General features: G+C 39.4%; 1 non-coding gene across 1 annotated transcript; it reads left to right on the forward strand.

Annotated features, from left to right (window-relative positions):
- Positions 1-5,652: 5,652 nt before the first annotated feature.
- Positions 5,653-5,759, forward strand: LOC120888741 (U6 spliceosomal RNA). Its single transcript, XR_005732432.2, has one exon. It is a non-coding gene; the product is annotated as a U6 spliceosomal RNA (small nuclear RNA).
- The last annotated feature ends 1,087 nt before the right edge of the window (positions 5,760-6,846 follow it).

The following is a 6,846-nucleotide window of genomic DNA, read 5'->3' on the forward strand; positions in this document are numbered from 1 at the left end:
CAAATGTTAGACGTTTTTGGTCCTCTTTTTACATTTGTTTTTATTATTTTATCCAGGAAGAGGTTAATGAGCATTTAATAGAAAAATGCATATAAGTACCTAGCACATCTGATGGGGCAGAGTAAACCTCTAATGAATGGTATTTTTATAAATTCTATTAATGGTATTATATAAAAGTAAGAAGGTAATTAACATTTCCTGAATACCCACATTAAACCAAATTCTTCCTATATATGTGTATATATACATATATGTATGTGTGTATGAAACTATATATATATATATATATATATATACACATATACATATGTATATATATGTTCCTTTACTTTTTATGACCCTGTGATATAATTAGTTGTTAAAATACCCCTTTTTAAAGTTTTTTTATTAGTTCTGTTCTATTTTTATTAATTTAAGATCTATCTATTCGCTTCTTCAATTTTCATTATATTTTTCTTGTTCTTATTTTCTTATTCTCATGTGAATGTGGTTCAGTAACTTAATTTTCAGCCTCCTTTTCCAAAATATAATTTTAAGACTATAAATTTTCTTCTAAGAACTGCTTTAATTGCATTTCAGAAATTTTAACACATAGTGTTTTCATCGTCATTATCATTCAGTTCAAAATATAATCTCCTACCGTGTAATTCATGTTTTAGAAGTCTGTCTTTATTGCATTGTGGTCAGAGTAGATATTCTGATTCATTTCAGTCCTATGAAATTAATAGAAGCCTTGTGGCTCTATATATGCAGAGTCAATACTGTAATCATAAAAATAATATATGTTTGGGGGCTGGGGATGTGGCTCAAGTGGTAGCGCGCTCGCCTGGCATGCGTGCGGCCCGGGTTCCATCCTCAGCACCACATACAAACAAAGATGTTGTGTCTGCCGAAAACTAAAAAATAAATATTAAAAAATTCTCTCTCTCTCTCTCTTAAAAAAAAAATATATATATATATTTGGAAAAAGTATTTTTTAAATATGTTTTTTAGTTGTTGATGGACCTTTATTTTATTCACTTATTTATATGCAGTGCTGAGAATTGAACCCAGTGCTTCACACATGCGAGGTAAGCATGTTGCTTGGAAACTCTAATACTTTGGTTCTGGAATGTCCCTCAAACTCTCATGTTTCACAACCAACCTGACCACCAACCTGTGAAACTATTGGGATGTGGTGGAAACTTTTAGAGGTTGGGCCCTAGTGAAAGGAAGTTAGGTTATTGGGATGTTGGGACTCCATCCCCTTTCTCTCTTTTGTTGCTTCCTAGCCACCACAATGTGAGCAGTTTTGCTCACCACAAGCTCTCCCCTCTGATATGGGGCCTTTTTATAGGGCTAAAGTGATGGGATCAAGCGACCGTAAACTGAAACAGTGAACCAAAATAAACATTGCTTTTAAGTTGATTGTCTCAGGCATTTTGTCACAGCAATGGAAATCTGTCTAACACAGAAAATTGGTACCCAAAAGAAAGGTCGTTGCTGTGAATATATTTGACAATATTATTCATAAGCTTTTGGAATTGGTTTGAGGGAGATATTTGGAAGTTTGAAGAAACAGGTGGATAACACCTAGGATGCTGTACATAGAGCTTACTGGGCAATTCTAATGGGAAAAGAAGACTATTCCTATTCTTATAGGAATGTAGGCAGTAAAGACCATGTTCATGAGGTTTCAGATGGAAATGGGGACTCTACTGAGAACTCGAATTGATGCCATTTGTGTTCTTTCGGCAAAAACTTGTGTACAGAAAATATGGCTTGAGTGCATTTCAGTATTTAGCAAGACCCCCACCCACCCACCCATCACAGGTTTAAGGGTATAGGAGTGTAAACCCATTTCAAAGACTTTGCTTTGAGAAAAGAGTACCAGAGCTCCCTATTCACCCAGCTCCATGTAGGGAGTTGTTTCCTCATGTCATCCAGCAGCCTCTCAGAGCCCACGCAGCTATGGTCCAAGCAGGCACAGCTGCTGTTTGAGTGAGCAGCAGAAGCAGCTGGCATTATGTATGTCATGCTCGTTTTGCAGGTCTGCAGAATTCAAGAGTTACAGGATCATAGAGACTTCCACCAGGATTCCAAAGGAAGGCCTGAGGGTTCAGGCAGTGTGTGGTAGAGTTGAAGTTCTTGCAAGAAGTCCCTTAGTAGTCAACTTGTAAATCTCTGCGAATAAAGCTGAAGTTGCAATGGAGGCTAGAGGAATTCAGAGATGGTAGACCTGTGCAATTCTTTCTGAGTGAAGCCACAGACAGTGAAGACAGCCAGCCCGGGAGAGGGCCACATGGGCCGCAGCCCTCAAGACCTAGGGGCAGGGCTACCCACGCTTTTTGGAGCTCATTTCATGCCGTCATGAACCCAAGATGTCAGACATGTAGCTACAGGACTTAATGTTTGCCCTGCTTGGTCCCATCTCTCCTTTATGTTCCTGTTCTTCCCTTTCTGAATGGGAATGTTTACCCTGTGACTGTCTCACCATTTTATGTTGGAATTATGTAACTTGCTTCTGATTTTCATAGGAGTTTGCAGTTAAGAGTTTGCTTTTTGTCTTAGAGGAGACTTTGAAGTTGGAGTTTTCAGCAAGGTTGAAACAGTTTAGACTTCAGGGGCTCCTGGAGGTGGACTAAATGCATTTTGCATTGCAAGATGCACCAAACCCTCAGGACCAGGGGTGAGGTGTTACGATATGGATCTGGAGTGCCCTTCAAAGTCTAGGTGTGGAAGACTGGTTCTCCATCCTGTAGAGTCATTGGGAGGTGATGGGAATTTTAGGGGGTGGGACCTACTGTAAGGAAATCAGAATGTGCCTTTGAAGGGGATATCTTTCTTGTTTCTCCGGATGCCGTCATGTACGCAGCTTTGCCCCACCACATACTCACCGCCACAATATTCAGCCCCACCACACACACCCAAAGCATCGGGCCAAATGACCATAGATGGAAATCTCTGAAACCATGAGCCAAAATAGACCTTTTCTTTCCTGTAAAATTTTTTTGTCACCATATAACACAGAAATCATATAGGCTATATCATGTATAATGTGTGTCACTGTATATTTTAATATTCACAGAGTTGGTTTTAAGGTTCAGGCATATTTATCATTTTGAGTACTCTGTTCTGTCTTGCGCCTCTCACTTGCCACGTGTTTGAAGGTTGCCTTTAGAGTTCTCTTTAATATCATTCTACTGAAAAGGCTGTCAGTTTTCACTTATCTACAAAATCTTTATTTTCGCTTATCTATTAACATCTATACATTCTTCCAATGTTTTATTAGTAGACTTTCTCATTCCATTTTTGAAGCATATTTTTTCTGGGCATAAGGTTCCAGGTTGGAAGTTCTCTTTCATCACATTGACTTTATACATGTCACTTTCTCTTGGCTTCCACTGTTGCTCTTGGGACACTGTCAGTTAGTCCACGACTTGCTTCTTCGAAAATTTGCTTTTATTCCCTCCCATTATGCCTCTTTTAAAGATTTTTCTCTTTTTTTGTAGTTTTATTAGGATTATACCTAAGATTTGTTTATCTCATTTATTACTTATTAATTAACCTATTTGGGATTTATTAAGATACCTTGGGTTCATGATCAATTTTTTTTCATCTGTTTTGGAAAATTCTGGGTCCTTCACTCTCTCTTCAGATACTGCTTCTGTCTGTGTCTTCAGTTAAACCTAGACCTCACTGTGTCCTCAGTCTCGTACCTTCCCTTCTCTTTTCCCATCCTTGGTTTATCCTTGTGTTCTCAGAGGTTTCAGAAGAACAGTTCAACCTCATAGCTAACTATCTTTCTGGACTTGCTAAGGATACCTGAGTGTTAAGCTCACTCTGAACTTCTGTTATTTCCAGGATCTCAACCAGTTTCATATTACACGATTGGCTCTTGAAAACTTTTAATAATACTTTGAGACATATTTCATCCAGATTTAAATTGTCTTTGATGGGACAGTTGATCCAAATACCTAGTATATCATCACCAGGAACGTAAGTTTTTTGTATTCTTCAAAGAACTAAACATAAAATTACCCTATAGCTCAGCAATTCCACTCCTACTGCCAAAAAAATGACAGCAGGAACTCAAATATTTTAAACCAATATCCAATGAAGCTTTCTTCACAATAGCCCAAAGGATAGAAACAACCTACGAGAGAAGTGTCCAGCAACAGATGGACCACACAAATGTGTTGTATTTAGAAAATGGAATATTACTCAGCCATAAAACGAATGGAATTCTGACACATGTACTGAATTCCATGGATAAATCTTGAAAATATTATGCAAATGGAATTAAACAGACACAAAGGATATATATTATATGGTTGGACTTAACATGAAATATTTAGAATAAGCAAATATATAGTGACAAATAATGGATTAAAGATTACCAGAGGCTGAAGATGGGAGCAATATAACCAGAGAGTTAGTGCTGAGTGATTGTTTCTCTGGTTCTTGCTCATTTATTCCTGTTCATCTATCATTGAGTATTGCAGATTGAATTAGCAAAATTAGAGGTCATAGGGTTTCTATCTCACACAGTGAAAAAGTTCTAGAAATAGCCATGATGGTTGCACAGTGATGCAAATGTAATTAATGTCACTGAATTATACGCTTAAAACAGTTAAAGTGGGAAAGTCTTCTGTATCTTACCACAGTTTTTTAAAATTAATAATGTAGGGCTGGAGGGGAAGCTCAATGGGTTGAGCACTTGCCTAACATGCAAGGCACTGGGTTCAATTTTCAGCTCTGAAAAAAAATATATATATATAGTATTAAAAGATATCAAATTAGACCATAGGTGAATTTTGTAGGAATTATACCTCAAAAATGCAGGCTTGTTTTTTTTTTTTCAAAAAAGGAGACCTAAAATTATGTATCAATGTTAATATACCCACTCATATATGAATAAATCGAGGCCAGGACTTGCGTCCTTTCATTTTTATTTACCCCATAACTCTTCTAGTGTCTGGTGTGTGGTATTCCCACTGACTGCGTCTTCATCTAAGCTGCATTGAAGATTAACTTGCTTCATTGAAGATTAACCCGTAGTTCTTGCTACATGATCTTTTGCCATAACAGTTTTCTTTCCGACCATGGTGGGTATGTTGACAGGCTTCAAAAGGCAATGTCTGATAGAAGTGCAAGTGTTTCTTCCTGCTTTTCCAATTGATGAAAGATTTCCATTTTGTTGTGAAATTATAATTTTTCTCACATACCAAGCTCATATTAATGCTCACAATCCTTATTTCTCTCTCTTTTCCTTTAATTTCCTCTTAACCACTCTTTATTAGTTTTTGTATCTTCAGAGATGGATAAACTATTATCACAGAAAATAGAAATATTCTTATACAAAATAACAAAAATTGAAACTCTTGTTATACAAAATAACTCTGCCACTGTAGCTTCAACTTCTTTTTTTGTGGGGGAGGAGGGGATTGAACTCAGGCACTGGACCACTGAGCCACATCCCCAGCCCTATTTTGTATTTTATTTAGAGACAGGGTCTCACTGAATTGCTTAGCGCCTTGCTTTTTCTGAGGCTGGCTTTGATTTCTCCATCCTCCTGCCTCAGCGTCCCAAGCCGCTGGGATTACAGGTGTGCGCCACCATGCTCGGCACTGTAACTTCTTTCTGCAGGTTTTTTTAAAACATGAAACTTTGGTGCTTGCCTCAGCAGCACATACACTAAAATTGGAACATTACAAAGGAGATTAGTATGGGCTTTGTGCAAGGATTACATTCATTTTCATGAAGCTTTCCACCCAGTAGGGTAGAGGAAGGAAATCGGGGGAGGAAGGGAGGGAGGGCAAGAGGAGGAATCGGGGATTAAAATTGATCAAATTATGTTAACTGCATGTAAATAGGCCACAATGAGTTTTGAAGAACAGGTGAGTGTTTTCAAAGGCTTAGAGGCCTGAGGTCATCCCTCTTCCTTTCACTTTTACACAGAGACTTCATTTTCCAACTATGGAGACATCATATTGAAGTTGGGAAAGGATGATTCTGGAAAAATACATTACTTAATAGTTCTATTGGCCTGAGGCAGGATGAGCCTAAATGTCCTCAACAAAAAATGGGACCAATACATGGCCCAGAGTGGGCCGTGAATAAACCTGCACCCATTCTAGAATCATCTTCCTGTTTCTGGGATGGGCAGATCTGCAAGCAATCTCTTTCTCCCTCCCTTTTGTGTGTGTAAATTTGTCTCTCCCAGACCTCACAGGGAGGAGGGGTGGCTGGCGGTGCTTGGATACTTTCAGAATTTCTGACCCAAACACTACCCAGTAAACTCTCTGGACCCTGGGATTTCTACACCTGGTAGTTGTCCCAAGAGCCTATGTACACTGCCTATGATCCTCATATCTGGGGGCTGACGGTGACATTCAGGGTCCATCAGTCAGGATGTGCACCCACACCTGTGTGGAGTCTTTGCCAAGTTACCCTCCCCGTCCCCCTACCCTCTCCAATTAAAGGCAAGCCAGGGAAGGGGGTGTCCAGGCTCTCCTCGCTGCTTCTTTGTCTGACTTTGGTTCCCACCTATGACCTGCTTCTGTCCTCAGACAGGCACCTTAGACAAGATCTTGGATACCACCTCCAGTGGCCCTCAGGAGTCCTGGCAGCAAGAGGCAGGTCCAGACCCAGCTCCAAGCTCCTCATCCATTATTCTGGGCACTCCTCCCTGCAGGAGCTGCTGGGCTCAGACTTGAAAAGCCCCTTGTGTTTCTGGAATCTAGAAAAAGAAGGCAGGAAACCTACCTATAATTGTCCCTCTGGAAGATCAGCAGCATCCTAAAGGGAGATGGAATATCAAAGCAGCTATGTACGGTAGCAGGCCACCCTCTGAACAAAGGTAAA

This window comes from Ictidomys tridecemlineatus, chromosome 6 (assembly GCF_052094955.1).
Source record: "Ictidomys tridecemlineatus isolate mIctTri1 chromosome 6, mIctTri1.hap1, whole genome shotgun sequence".
NCBI lineage: Eukaryota > Metazoa > Chordata > Mammalia > Rodentia > Sciuridae > Ictidomys > Ictidomys tridecemlineatus.